The sequence below is a fragment of the Scardinius erythrophthalmus genome, assembly GCF_964197995.2.
Source record: "Scardinius erythrophthalmus genome assembly, chromosome: 3".
Classification (NCBI taxonomy): Eukaryota; Metazoa; Chordata; class Actinopteri; order Cypriniformes; family Leuciscidae; genus Scardinius; species Scardinius erythrophthalmus.
The window spans coordinates 56,135,242-56,151,040 of NC_138223.1; the positions used below are offsets into that span (position 1 = coordinate 56,135,242).

Genomic DNA, 15,799 nt, shown 5'->3' on the forward strand with positions numbered 1-15,799 from the left:
CCTGTTTCTTGCCCTCCTCCTCCTCCTCTTCATCTTTCTTGCCCTCCTCCCCCTCTTCCTCTTTCTTGCCCTGTTTTTCCTCTATCCTCCTCTTCCTCTTTATTGCCCTCCTCCTCGTCCTTATCATCGCCCACCTCGCCCACTCGTCCTCCTCTTTCTTTCTCCTCCTCCTCCTCCTCCTCCTCCTCTTTCTTGTCCTCCTCCTCCCCTTTCTTGCCCTCTTCCTCCTCCTCTTCCTATGTCTTGCCCTCCTCCTCTTCCTATTTCTTGTCCTCCTCCTCTTTCTTGCCCTCCTACCCATCTTCCTCTTTCTTGCCGTCCTGCCCCTCTTCCTCTTTCTTGCCCTGTACCTCTTCCTCTTTCTTGCCCTGTTCCTCCTCCTCTTCCTTGCCATCCTCCTCTTCCTTTTTCTTACTCTCCTCCCCCTCTTCCTCTTTCTTGCCCTCCTGCCCCTCTTCCTCTTGCTTGCCCTGTTCCTCCTCCTCTTCCTCTTTATTGCCCTCCTCCCCCTCTTCCTTTTCTTGTCCTGTTCCCCCTCTTTCTTGTCCTCCTCATCCTCCTCTTCTTCCTCCTCTTCCTCTTTCTTGTCCTCCTCATCCTCTTTCTTGTCCTCCTCATCCTCCTCTTCTTTCTCCTCATATTCCTCTTTCTTGCCCTCCTCCTCTTCCTCCTCCTCCTCTTCCTCTTCCCCTTTCTTGTCTTCCTCGTCCTCTTTCTTGCCCTCTTCCTCTTTTTGCCCTCCTCCCCCTTTTCCTCTACCTTGCCCTCTTCCTCCTCCTCTTTCTTGTCCTCTTCCTATTTCTTACCCTCCTCTTCCTCTTTCTTGCCCTCTTTCTCCTCCTCTTCCTCTTACTTGCCCCACTCCTCTTCCTTCTCTTTCTTGCCCTACTCCTCTTCCTCTTCCTCCTCCTCTTTCTTGTCCTACTTCTCTTCCTCTTTCTTGTCCTCCTCTTCTTCTTCTATCTTGCCCTCCTCCTCTTCCTCCTCGTCGCCCACCTCGGATACGCACTCGTCCTCGTCCTCTCACATTGTTTCTTCCATCCATTCTCAAACTTTCTCCTTCACACCTTCAACAACCTGTTTGCTCTCTGAACTGGCTTATATTGGTAGTGTCACATCTTTTGAAACAGGTTAAATCAATTTTGAGTGGTTGTGTTCAATCAATGACATGTTCTCTATTTGTATTTGATTGTTGCCACTTGTATTTACCAGTATGGATGACATGTGCATTAGAGTGCAGAATGTGTTTTAAGAATGGCAATGTGTTTTGCTGAAAAGTCTAAGTGAGATCTGCAAATTGTGTTTACCATGTGAAATGGTTTAAGGTATTGACAACAGACTGCACAATTAGCTAAATGAATTCAAGCAACTGAGAACTTAGTTCAGCCAATGGGTTTTAATGTTTAAGCAATTGAGAAAAACTGTAAAGTTAAACAAAAAATCTTAAAACGTCTAAGCTAAACAAACTATATGCAACAAAAACAATACACACGAATGATTACACACTTTTATATTCACATTGCTTTTCAGGGCTCCACACACAAGAGATACAGTGGATATAAAAAGTCTACACACTCCTGTTAAAACAGTGATGTAAAACATGAAACAAAGATGACTCAGTCAGAGCATTTGCACATTTAATGTAAAAAATGACAACCACAATGCCATTGAAATCCAAAGTTTTTAGATGATAAAAATAAAGAGCTTACAAAACATCAACTGGTTCTCGTTGAAAGGTGGATGGAATCGTGAATCAAAAGTGTTTTTGCAAAATAAAAAATAGAGTGGGAAAATATTGCCATGTCAAGATGTGCCAAACTGATAAGACTCCCATCCAAACGGAGTCCTGTAATAAAACCAAAAGGTTCTTCAACCAAGTATAAGTTCAGGGGTGTGAACACTTATTTCTTAAGGTTTTTTTAGCTTTATTTTTTCCCCTGAAATGTCACTGTTTTTTAGTGCCATTGCATAGGTTGTAATTGTTACATTAAACATTCAAAAGTTCTGTTGTGATTTATCTTTTGTTTTAATTTTTGCATCAGAAAAAATCTGCTGTTTAAGGGAATGTGAAGACTCTCTTTTTTCACTATGCATAAAAAGCTGAAAAAAGGTTTTGCTCTGTCCCAAACGCTACGGCCTCATGTTAGGCTGAAAGAAAGAAACAATGAAGAGAAAAATAATGAGTAACTGAATGAATATAGAAGAATGTATATTATATATATATATATATATATATATATATATATATATATATATATATATATATATATACATACAGTGGTGGTCAAAATTGATGGCACCCCTGATAAATATGATAAAAAATGTCATGTTCCTAGTCACCCTGGTGTGCTTAAAAATGTAAATATTAATGGGAATATACAGGGCCGTTTCTAGCCTTTTTGGCACCCTAGGCAAGATTCCTATTGACCCCCCCCCCCTCCCTCCCTCCACTATCCTTCTAGGGGGGTTCGGGGGCATGCTCCCCCGCAAGAAAATTTTGTACATTTTAAGGTTAAATTAATGCATCAATCTGGTACTTTGAGAGCTAAAATTTAAGAGCTTCAACCCATGAACTGTGCACATTGAACAAAGAAAAACCATTGACTTGTACCTGGACACTAAAGAGGGCTCAAACATCTCATTAGTTATCATGATATAGAGTCTGAGTCTACATTACATTATCACTGGTGTTTATGATTTATATAAGTATTCCTATGACGTAAAATCCATATAGCCAATCATATGTAGGCTACTTTATAAATTAAAATGAATATTTCAAAAGTATAATTTACATTACACTATAGTATCTGAAAATTACAATACTTTTGTCCTCGTAATTTCTTCACTTGCAAGAAATAAACCCTTGAGCTTTTATTTTGGAGAAAAACACCAGATCACCATGCTGATCGCATGAGCAAAGTGCGCACTTTTCTTTAAATCATGCAGCACAAACAGAATGTCTAGGCTACTTAATTAAAGTCTTGTGCTGTTTTATAAAGGCACAAAGCCTTTTGATTTCGATTTTAATTCATTGGCAAAATATAACGCTAGAGACCTTTATGTTAGGCTATAAATTTTACATCTCAAGTGTTGGGAAAAGGGAGAAGAGCGATTTCGGCAAAAGGCGGATTCGAACTCAGGTCGAACACATCCAAAGCTACTTTCAAGCACCTCACGCCTTACGACCTATGCCACTGTAGATATATAGTAGTGGGCGTATTTTTGCTAAAAAAGACAGGCACTTAGTGCAAATATACGCTCCATTATCGGAAATGTAAAGAAAGAAGGATTTTTCTTCCACTCACTTGGGCAAAAATCTTTTGGTGTGGTGGGGGCTCTCAATGGCGCCCCCCAGCTGTTTGCGCCCTAGGCGACCGCCTAGTTTGCCTATGCCTAGAAACGGCCCTGGGAATATACTTCAGATATATTTTTTCTCATAAAAAATTCTAGGGGTGCCAACAATTATGGCCAGCGTGTTTTGGAGAAAAACATTTATTTTATAATGTGATTTACCCCCCAATTTCAATTATTTTACTTCAATGAAAGCTTAGATTTTTGTGAATTTTTTGAAGGAAAGATCAAAAGGATAAACAATGCAGATTTATTTTTACAGACATTTTTTATCATATTTATCAGGGGTGCCATCAATTTTGACCACCACTGTATGTTCCGTAAGGGGAGGCTCTAACCTATTTTAGGTCTGTCTTACTTTCTTACTTGGAAACCTCTCTTTTACTGGAGTAATATTTTATTAGTATTAATTAATTTCTCTAGCCATTGCAGGATGTAGGCTAGTGTTTTATTGCCTGTGCAAAGACAACTCCGAACAAGTTTTCTATCATGTAGTATGCCTATAAAAGACGACCGAGTCAATCAGAGCAAGCATGCTTTCTGCAGGTCATGAGAATGTGATGACGTTTTGCGCCACTAGAGGAAGGACAAAGACTCACTTTAACCAAGTTCCCAAAATCGAAAGCAAAAGAGGAGATAAGGAAGAGACGACATCTCCAGTCTTTAAACTTGTAAACAAAGGTTGTTCAAAGGGAGCATATTTACTGGTAAGTTTAGAAATTTTCTTCATGAAACCAGATAGGTATATAAAAATAAGCTTCTGTTTCTGCTCTCTATACGCTGATTTCACGCAGCCGTTATTTTGAAATCGAAAGCGAGGCTCCGGTGGGAAGAAAACCGGAAGTGTCGCCTTTAATATTAGGAGAGTCTTGAATGCGATGGCGTATTGTTGTGTTAAATGATGTTGTGTCAATTCTAAAACTGTACATACATTTCTTTAATACTTTAGACTATATACAGTGAAATTCATTTATAAATAAAAAATATTTTTTTTATATAATTCAGAAAGTAAAAAAAGAAGCAGGAATGAACTATATACATATCCTATATTGGATATTAACATCCAAAAGTGTAAATCGCGGCAGCAGCTTCAGGTTGGTAGTCCAAAGGCATTGTTGTTTATCTTTACTTCCGGGGGTTTTCCCACCGGAGCCTCACTTTCGATTTCAAAATGGCGGCTGCATGAAATCAGCGTATGGAAGCCCTGAACCGCAACATAAAAAAAAAAAAAAAAACCTACAAAAAAAAAATCCTATCATTTCGAGATTAAAGTCGAAATATTACGAGAATAAAGTCGTAATTTTTTTTTTAGTAAAGACCTGCGCTCGTGAAGTCGAACTGCTTCTAACATGGATCTAAACATAATAGTAGCTTTTTACTTTTATCTGGGCTTTCAACAAAAGGAAATTCTATAGGTGCTAATCTACCAACATGGCATTACCATTTGTCTTAGGCCGTTACAAAATATACTGCGCCGGAATAGACTTTACAGGCAAAAACACTTTTCAGACTGGATGGAGGTAGCCAGCTTTATATCTGAGGAAATAATGGGATCCGGCCAAATGATTTGATACAGAATGATGCACTTAAAATGTATCCAGAAAGGATTTACGGTGAAGAGGGAAACAGTGCGGTTACTGTTTGAGCGACCCAGATGGCGTTGTGTATAGACGAGCACGAAGACTACGCCGAAGGAGGTATCCTGGTCCAAACTTAATGTGGCACGTTGACTCGTACGATAAGCTTAAACCGTACAGCCTCTGCATTAATGGATGTGCTGATGGATTCTCAGATAATGTGATGTGGTAGAAAGTGTATTTCACCAATAATGACCCGAAAGACATTGCAAGATATTTTATTGTGACAGTAAAGAATAGAGATGGTTGTCCTAGAAGAATCCGTGACGATCGTGGGACTGAAAACGTTACTATGGAGCAGATCAAGATCTTTCTTCGAAGAAATGCTACTGATGAATTTGCTTTTCACCGGAGTTTCTTATATGGTTCAAGCAATCAATATCAAAGAATCGAAAGCTTTTGGAGCATACTTCGGAAAGAGAATATTCAGTTTTGGATTTTGAACTTTTTTCAGGCTTTAAAAGAAGAAGACCATTTCAGTGGGGATTTCCTTGACAAATCAATCGTGCAGTTTTGCTTTACAACACTTGTACAGGTAAGAAATCATCTGTCTGTCTGTCTGTCTGTCTGTCTATCTATCTATCTATCTATCTATCTGTCCACATATTTATTTGCTAAAATAGCAAGACTGTAATAGGCCTTGTAATACAAAGAGAACATGCACTTTAATAGATAATATATATATATTAATGGAGGATTTTATGTGCTTTTGTCATTTAAGGATGAACTTGACAGATTTGTGCAGATGTGAAACGCACACAGAATCCGAGTGCAACGGAACATTACGGCACCTCATGGGCGTCCATCCATAATGTATATGGCTCCTCATCTTTATTGATTAGACGACTATCTTTTCCAGTGCAATTCTTTGGATGTTCAGAACTGCCAGGAGGAGTGTCACATGTTGACGTACCCATGTGAGGAGACATTTGAACTTTGTTGCCTGTTGACGGAGGAGCTTCATCTTCTTCCTCCAGAGGATGCTGAGGAAGGCAGAAACCTGTACATTATACTTAGACAGGAGATAAGAAATTTGATGTAATACACTCACACACACACACATCCCTGTGACAAGCCTGTTTTTGTGTTCTGTGCACTTCTTATGAAAGAAAAGGGATTAACTGCTCATCTGGACCCATACCATGCAGATGAACTGTACACACATTTAAGAATTTAATTTAATACCACCATATGACGTCATAATATGCAAATTAGATGGGAAAATGTAATCCCTACATAATCTTTGGGTCATCCTTAATATTTCTCTAATTTACAGAAAGTCTCTATCTTTTATCACTTTTAAGATATAGCCTTTTGAAATTAAGATGTCAAAATCGAACGTTTTAGGAAAAAACTTCTGGCGCCTAAAGGGTTAAGAATTGAGATACTAGAGCAGGGGTCACCAACACGGTGCCCGCGGGCACCAGGTCGCCCCCAAGGACCACATGAGTCGCCCGCAGGCCTGTTCTAAAAATAGCACTAGTGAGCTGCGTCTGAAATTAATTTTTTTTCTGTTGCTATTTTTTTTAAATCATCACTTGCATTTATATATATTTAAAAATGACAATATCTTAAAAATATGTTCATTATACATGAGTTTAGATAAGTTTAGGTGAACTCTGACCTACTCTAATTCAAAAGTATTTTGCGCGAGACAAAACCAGTGCTCGTGGAGCGGGCGCGCGTAACAAAGATGTTAGCTGAATGCAGTTTCTTGCCCCAAAAACATGGCAGAAAAAAGGAAGAAAACGTATCACTTTCACAACGAATGATGGAGGAATTCTTTTTTACGACTGTGAAAGAAACCTGCGTGTGTCTCATTTGCGGGGCGACTGTGGCGACGGCAAAGTGGCACAATGTGGAGAGACACTTCACTACGTGTTACAAAAGCTAACGTTACCATGCTAACTACCCACCGGGAAGTGAACTACGGACAGAAAAAGCCTGTGAGCTAAAGGCAGCTTTAGTTTTAGCTTCTAATTTCAGCTTTATGATCAACATCATAAGGTCATAATTTGTTAAAAGGGTTTGTCAGTGGCTAGTGAAAATGGGATTTTCACTAGCCACTGACATTTTACCCTTTTAAAATATTGAAGAATTGTGTTCAATTTAAAAAGTGTTTTAAAAAATGCCACAGATTTGGTCATTAGTTCAAAATGTGACGATTTATTTAAAAATATGTAAGTTGATTTTTCTAACATTACATAATTGATAACTTTTTTAAACAACAGTTCATGATTTGTTAAAAAGGTTTGTCAGTGGCTAGTGAAATGTATGAAATGTAGCAATTACTGAGATTAAAGTGCTGAATATTGATATCTGTTTCCCTCCTTATTGTCAGTGTTGCTAATTATTGTGAGAAATCATTTATGTGATTAGTGTCTTCACGTAGATGAGTATTATTATTAATGTATAACTAAAGGCAAACTGAACAAATGTGTTATTTCAGAAGAGCGTATCAAACTGGTAGCCCTTCGTATGACTCAGTACCCATGAAGTAGCTCTCAGTTTCAAAAAGGTTGGTGACCCCTGTACTAGAGAATATGTAGAAAGAACAACTTTTAATGTTTGTTTTACAATGAAATGAATCCGATAATTAAATTTGAGCTCAAATTACAAAAAAAAAACCAACAAACAAAAAAAAAAACTGTTATGCTAATATATTGTATTATTTTTGAGCTGTAAGTGTAATAAACTTTTTTTTTTCATAAAACACAGTTGTGATGTATGCTTGAGCAAGCAGGAAGTTACAGTACACCAGGGGTCACCAAACTAAGGCCCGCGGGCCGACTCAGGCCCGCCACCCCCCTTTGACTGGCCCCCCAGCCCCTCTGCCCCCCACTACTTGAACCGGCCCTATGAGGCAATCCCCATAAGTCGTCATGGACGGTACGTCATGGTACGGGCGTCACGGTTTGGTGCATACATTTACACGGAGAATACACGGTATAAAAATACATAAAACTTGCGTGCAATTTAATTAATGTAATGCGGAACTACTGTTAGATACGCGGATTCTTAGGGACACCTAATCTGTAGCTCCGCCTTAGCTCTGAAGCTCTGAAGCAGGCTGCGGTGTAAAGATTGCTATGCTGGAATATGTTCAGAGAGAGGTGTGGGCGCGATCGAAAAGTCGTAAAGTGTTTACTTATATTTGTGTGTGTGTGTGTGTGTGTGTGTGTGTGTGTGTTTGTGTGTGTGTGTGTGTGTGTGTGTGTGTGTGTGTGTGTGTGGCGCGGCCGCGATCGAACAGTGGAAACATAAAAACATACTCCGTCATTTAGTTTATGCAGGACATCATTCAAACTGCAAAGTATTTAAGTTACTGTTAATTACATTTTTAAGGAAAACAAATATATTAATCTGAAATGTAGCAGATTAATTTTCAATTAATTCAGGTAGGCTACAATTACCAACCATATCAAGGTATTTTTATTAATTGAATTAATGAACTAATTATATAAAACTATTGTCAGTGCACTACAAATAAACTGGTTCTATGCCTTTACTTTATTAATAAAACTTATTAAAAAAAATACAAGGCTTAAGACATTTATTTTTCTTTTGGTGGTCCAGCCTGAGACATGCACAAGCCTTCTGCATTTTTGTTTTGCTTTTCCCTTCATTGTACCCAACCGTGATGTCTGAACCGAGGTATGAACCGAACCGTGACTTCTGTGTACCGTTCCACCCCTAAAAGAGAGTGCAGAATTTTCAAAGAACAGTGGACCAATGATTATTTGTGAAGAATAACTTTAAATAAAATAAAGTGTGAAGACTCGATTACAAGTTTTGCAAACCACTAGTAAAGATAAACAAATATGTGCCAGGAATCAAGTGTTGATATAGTAGTGTGGATATAGTAGTGGGGATGGCTGTGCCAGGCTAGTAATCTCTACTACACAATGAGGCCTGCTGGTGGTCATTTTGGTCTGGGTCATACAATTCTATGTTATATAGCTGACCCGGCCCCGGCCCCCCATCACAGTCAGGAACGATAATGTGGCCCCCAGAGAAAAAAGTTTGGTGACCCCTGCAGTACACTATCCAACAATTATCAAAATAAACTAGTAGTGCACTAGTAGAGGAAATACATGCAAGATACTTAACATTCATGCCCAATTCAGATTTAACATTTCATAACAATTATTTTTTAACAGTTTATGGACAGTAAGCATATGCAAATCTCACAGTGACTGCAGGAAGCATTTATAAAAGCTTCCAAGAAATCTTGATGTACCGTTTTGAAATGTTGTTTAACTCTGTTACTACTTAAAGGTGCCATGTGTCATTTCTGGCAAAAAAAAAATCAAGTCATACTCCACATTCCATACCAGATGGGGGCAGTATACCTCCAGAAAGTGTACCTCCGTGGCTGCCCGCCTGAAGCTAATTTAGCAGCATATCAAGTTTGATTTTCATTAGCAATACCACCACTTTCAGCTAAGTTATCATTAGTCACCAAAAAACATTCGGTCTCATTACACCTTGCAATGTTTTCCGTTACGTTTCATGCATCCAGGGTGTGTAAAGCAGAAGCAGCCTGGCCAGCGGCGGAGTATGCGCGATCCGTGAGTGCTGAAGACGTTCTGCACGGCTTTGATGGGTGCGCAGGAGGACACAAATGGGCGGCGACAGCTTCTTCCAGTGGCGGGAGCTTTTTCCTCAGCGCCGTCAACAGATAGAGCGTTACTAAAACTGTATACACCGCCGCCGACTTGAGCTGCAAAGAAGCTCTGGCCGCCCTGTCAAGGACGCTTGTCAAAAAGTACGGGGAAACTTGACCGCTCTGAATATAGTGAGTGAGTGCGCGCGCGCGCGGCCGGGGCTCTCTCTCGCTCTCTCTCTCTCTGCTAGTTCTTAGAGGCAGAAGAGTGCGTGCGCGCTTAAAATGTCATATTTTGGTATGATCGTTCACCCGCCAGTGTGGCGGATAGCCTTTTGAGATTTTATTTGTGCTTCAGAGCGCGTTTTTTTCCCTGCAGCGGGTGGTGGTACTTTCTGTACTTTCCACATCAGGTTCAAGTACGCCCACAAGCCGTGCGAGTTATTCGTGTATTGCATGTTTGGCTGGTGGTTATGTTGCCCGTATACCGCTTCCCATGGCTGAAACTGGTATTACGACACCTGTCGGGCCGTGGCTATTAATGCTAATGCTAATTAAGGTTGATATCTCTGCAGCACTATAACTTGACATTTTTTGAATGACATCATCGCCCTTATTTCTTCTCATTCTTTTGATGCGTGTAGCTCATTTTTGGGATATTTTTACCTCAATTTTTACACATGGCACCTTTAAACATTCTACAACATTCAATACGAATATGAATCATTATGTGAACATGTAAACAACATGTATAGTGTTAACGTGCAAAGTCTCAACAGCACAAGAGTTTTACATGCTCTAACACTGCTCAACTGGAGTATGAACCTATTTTTCTTCAGAATTCTACATTCAATGTGTACATTAATTTGAGTCAACATAAACTAGGAATGTTAACATAAAATGTTACATAACTACAACGTAAACATAAAATAAACAATAGATATTTGCACAGGTACCACATGCTTAGGTGTATAACATGCCTGACAGCGCACCCCTGTACACCCTAAACGGAGAGCACAAGTCACCATTAATCTTTAATAAACTCTGAACGCCACAATACATCATTTTAATCATTGCAATAAAATCTGAACCAAAACCAAAGGCTTTTAAAACGTTCCATAAATAAATATGCTCGACTCTGTCGAAAGCCTTCTCTTGATCGATTGATATCATATCAAAATCTATGTCAAAAATGTTTCCACAGTCTACAATGTCTCTAATAAAAGAAACATTATCAAAGATTCTTCTTCCTGGGAAGCAATATGACTGATCTGGATGAACAATAGATCCAATGACTTCACCCAATCTGATTCTGATTGAATCTCCTATTTTCGGCAATAAAGTAATAATTGCTCTCCGGCAGCTTAGTGGCAGTTTTCCATTTACCAAACTCTCATTAAAAACTGTTACCAATTCTGGACCTATTTCTACCCAAAAATATTTATAAAATTCAGTTGTAATGCCATCAATACCTGATTCTTTTCCATTTTTTAAGGGCATTTTCAAGCTCAACTAAACTCAAAGTTTTACTAATTTCCTGATTTACATTTTTAGTTATCTGTGGCAAATTAAAAAAAAAAATCCAAATTACCATCTTACCATCATCTACCATTGTACAAATCTTTATAAAAATGTCCAGCTCTTTTTCTAATATCTGAGGGGTTAGTCAATAAAAACTCTTTTTCCGACTGCAAGGCATGAATAAACTTTTTCTGACCATTCTTTTTTTCTAAACTGAAAAGTAATTTTGAAGGAGCATCAATTAATTCTGCACTTTGGAAACATGATCCAATGAAAGCACCTTTTGTTGTACAACCTGAAATAGCGGCTAACAAATTCCTTTTTTTAATGTGTCATCGGCGTTCTCACTGGTTTGCGTTTTTGAAGTTTGCGCAGAAAGAACTTAAAGAGTTTTCTGTTAAAACGGTGTCGTGTTAGCGGCCCCTAAGTTAATAACTAATGGTCTTTGCGACGGAAGTGAATCAATCAAACTAACTTTAGCTGGACAATAACTTTATTCTAGAGCTGCTGTAAAGCCAAAACAATATATGAAGAGTTCAGATGCAAAAGCCTCTAAGTGCCATCTGAAATTTTCTTCTAGAATGATCATTTTTATCAAGCTTGTATATTTAAGTTAAGTAATTTCACTTAAATGGCAATGCAAATTACCTAATAATTGTAATTTAAGTGAAATTACTGAACTTAAATATACAAGCTTGATAAAAATTATCATTCTAGAAGAAAATTTCAGATGGCACTCAGAGGCTTTTGCATCTGAACTCTTCATATGTTACTTTCATTTCCTATTTTCCATTTCCTATTTTCCTATCTACGTTGTTAAAAGCGCTATATAAATGAAGATGACTATTTGTGCTGTACAAGGAGAGGCTTCAGTCTCTGTATTTGGCCCAAACCCAGAGTACTCCCTCACATTCCTGGCTGTGGAAGGAACCACACTGTTAGACCTTACCGGGTTTTTTTACAGTAAAATACTGGCAACACTGTTGCCAGTAAAATACTGTTAATTGTACAGTTCTTTACTGTAATCTAGTTTGTTTCTGTAAAAATGCACTAAATTTTAATTCAAGTTAACTAATTACACTTGCAGAAACCGACTGCCTTAAATTGACCAACTGTCATTTAAATGTATTAACTAAACTTTATAATGCATTAATAATGTGAGCAAAGTATTACTGTGAACTTCTTTCATTTGAAACCACTAAAAAACTATTGAACATAAAGAGATTTCCACTGGACCAGCAACTACACAGTCACCGCCTGTTAAATAAAGCAACATGCAGCGTTTCATCAATGTTTGTAGCTCTTCTCCTGGACTGAAGCACAGGCTCTACTCTTCTGCACAATGGTGACCCAAAAAACTAGATTTTACAGTAAACTACTGGCAACAGTGTTGCCAGTATAAACCTGTTTTATAACTTACAGTTTATTACTGTTAAAATACATTTTGTGGGTGTGACTTTTTATCTTACACTGTTAACCCTTTCAACCCCACAGGAAAATCCACACTACAAAGAGTAAAAGTAACATTGAGACAGTGTTGCAGTGAGATAATTAAGAGAATATGTAAGTGATTGTTGAGCATTAGTGATGAACACCTGCTGTTAACAAGCAGAATCACTGAAGAAAAGAGAAACACAAGAACAGAAAATAGAGAAACACAATAACTACAACTGACTTCCAGCCATTACACATTATTACACTTATTATTAACCAGTATGACTTTATTTCTGTCATACATCTACAGAAGTTGTTATTGAGATGTTTAATTGAAAATGTTTGTTTGAAAATGTTTGTTTGAAGTTACCATTATAGAGATCAGTGCTTGCTTTAGTTGGGATGCAGATGCTAAAACATTCATTTTTCTTTTGCTACTGTGCTACTGTGTTTTTGCAAGTCACACTTGTGCACACACACAGTTTATGAATGATTGTGGTTGTAATGCTTATGGTGACAAATTCATCATATTGCAGGTTCATTCACTAAGGAATTAATTCTTATTCATTCAGAGTTTTATCCTCGATCAAAAGTGTTGCATTAGCACCACTGTGAAACTACAGCAATAAATTGCTATGACTCTTTTTTTTAACACATCATGCATAAACCAAAAAAATAGCTACAATATATATTAGAAACACAGAGATATCACAATTTAGCACATTAATCTCAACAATGGTGGCAAAACATTTTTTATTCATGCAGCAGTGCATGCTGGGAGTTTTATATTATCCTGGAACCCAGCATGCATTGCGACATGAAACTTTTCACCATTGTTGAGATTCATGTGCTGATTGTTGATATCTGTGTGTGTCTGAGTCAAGCATGAGTAAAATAAAATTGAATGCACTATATGATTGTTATTTTTCAGAAGACATGATTACAGAAATTTTGATTTCATTTTGTAGATACACAGATTTATGCTAAATATGAAATACCCATAATTTCTAGAGGTGTGCGATACCGCTAGATTTGGTATCGATCCGATACCAAGTAAATACAAGGCCAGTATCGCCGATACCGATACTGATACCGATACTTTTTAATATATTAAAATATTATATTAAATTAAGGTGGATGCGTCTTAAACCTAAATCTAAATGAATTTTCATGACTTTTAATTTGTTTTTGTGATTTGCATTTTGGGTTATTAATCAGTTAAAATCAGTACTACAAAAGCTTTTGTTCAGAAACAACTTTTGGTTACTTCTGTTTTATTTAAATAAACAAAGTTACAAAATTATTACTTCACAAATATAAAAATGTAAAAACAAATTCTCTTTTCAAGTAGCATGTTAACAAAAAATGTTTTTCCTCTTTAGTGCACTTCTTTTCAGGATTTTTTTCTTAAATAAACAAAGTCACAAAGTTTTACTTAACAACAAATATTAGGCTATAAAAAATGTAAAACAAATTCTCTTTGTAAGATATAATGAGAATAAAATGACGTTTCTCCTCTTTAGTGCACTTCTTTTCAGGATTTTTTTCTTTAAAAAAAAATAGTTCCATTCTCCGTCTCTGACTGTGCTGTAGAAATACGCGGCTGAGCACGCGCCTGACTGCTGGTGGTAGCTAGCGCGCTAGTGGTGAGTCACGTGACGGTGCAACACAGGAGAGGGGAAGGAGAGCAGTGTCGAGCACTCTTGGGAGGAGGATCACAGAGAGCTTGCTTGCTCTGCTCTGTGACAGCAGCAGCATTTTGACAAACACGGTCAGGTCGCAAAACGAGAGAAACTGAAACTTAAGTATCGATATTTTCACGTTGGTATCGATCAATACCGATACCAACGTTGGTATCGATATTATCGATATTATTATCGATCTGCCCACCTCTAATAATTTCAATGAATATATACAGGAAAAATCTGAAAATCAGATAATCCAAGTTGACTGTGACATCATCACAAAAGAACAAAAACACCTGATCATCTTCCTCTTGACTTTTTCCTGCCATAACAAATGTGTTTTATAAACTCACTGTTACAGCAGTCAGAGAGAGATGAATGGTTAGAAGTTAAGAGACAAGAGACCAACTAAAGCAAATACTGATCTCCATCATGGTGACAACAAACTTTATTATTAACTAAATCTCTGTTAATTCTCAACAAGAACTTTTGAAATAATCGTAAACTGGTTTGTAAACTGATTTCACACTCAGTGTTGCTGGAAGTCAATTGTAGTAAATGTGTTTCTCTTTTTTCTGTTCTTGTTTCTCTGTCCTTCAGTGATTCTGCTTATCAGGTGTTCATCAGTGTCTCTATTCACTCACTTCTTTTCATTCACTCTGTCAAGGGGACTATATTAGTGAACTACTGTAGGGAATAGTGAATGAGGGTATAGGGTGTGATTGGGAAAACAGCCTCTTAAGCCCTATTCGGACGGGACTAGTTTTCAAAACGACGTTTGAGTTACAATTCTTATCAACCTCCGTCTGTGATTTCATGTACGGATTCGGACGGGACTAACATCTCCGTGTTTATTACCGAGGTAGGAGTGTCTGTTTTACATGTGGGCATTGCAGAAGATCACGTGTTCAGAATGCGTGGATTGCGTATGGTCATTTGAAATTAAGTACTTTTAAAATTAAGCACTTTGAAATATAAAGTAAAACGTCCTAACGTATTTAGTGTTTTGTAAACCTTTTATAAAAATTGTAGTATAAAAAAAAAAAACTAAACATAGATTTATCATCATGATTTTATAGAACTGGGTTCTTATAATAAACCCACCGGAATAAAAAGTTTTAACTTATATTATTTACACGTTATGTAATTAAGTGCAGAAATGAAAGTAATCTTACCTGAAACTGATATTGCAGTAGCCAGTCTTAACTGTTTACGTGATTTGGCTCTTCTTGTTGATTTCATTTTTTATTTTATTTTTTCTTCGCAGTGTAGGCTACCAAACACATTTACATCCATTATCGGTGCGCAAAAAGCAGAAACTTGAATACCGGCGCGATAGCGAGAGATTGTATGGCAGTTCACGTTGACCAAAACACATAAGAAAAAGCGTTTTGGAAAAAAAATGTCCGGTAATCACAGACATTCGCATTCGGACGGGATTAGATTTCTCTGAGGACCGCCGAGTTTGACGAAAAACAGTAGGTAATTTGCTCTGGAATTTTTACAGAGGTCGTGTGAGAAAAAGACAGACATGGCAGATTCGGACAGGATTAAAATCTCAAAGT

General features: G+C 37.7%; 1 long non-coding RNA gene across 1 annotated transcript; it reads left to right on the plus strand.

The window, feature by feature from the left end:
* The first annotated feature begins 3,943 nt into the window (after positions 1 to 3,943).
* Positions 3,944 to 7,697, plus strand: LOC308688500. The gene is made up of 3 exons (XR_014029905.1): positions 3,944 to 4,058; positions 5,443 to 5,523; positions 5,710 to 7,697. It is a non-coding gene; the product is annotated as an uncharacterized lncRNA (long non-coding RNA).
* The last annotated feature ends 8,102 nt before the right edge of the window (positions 7,698 to 15,799 follow it).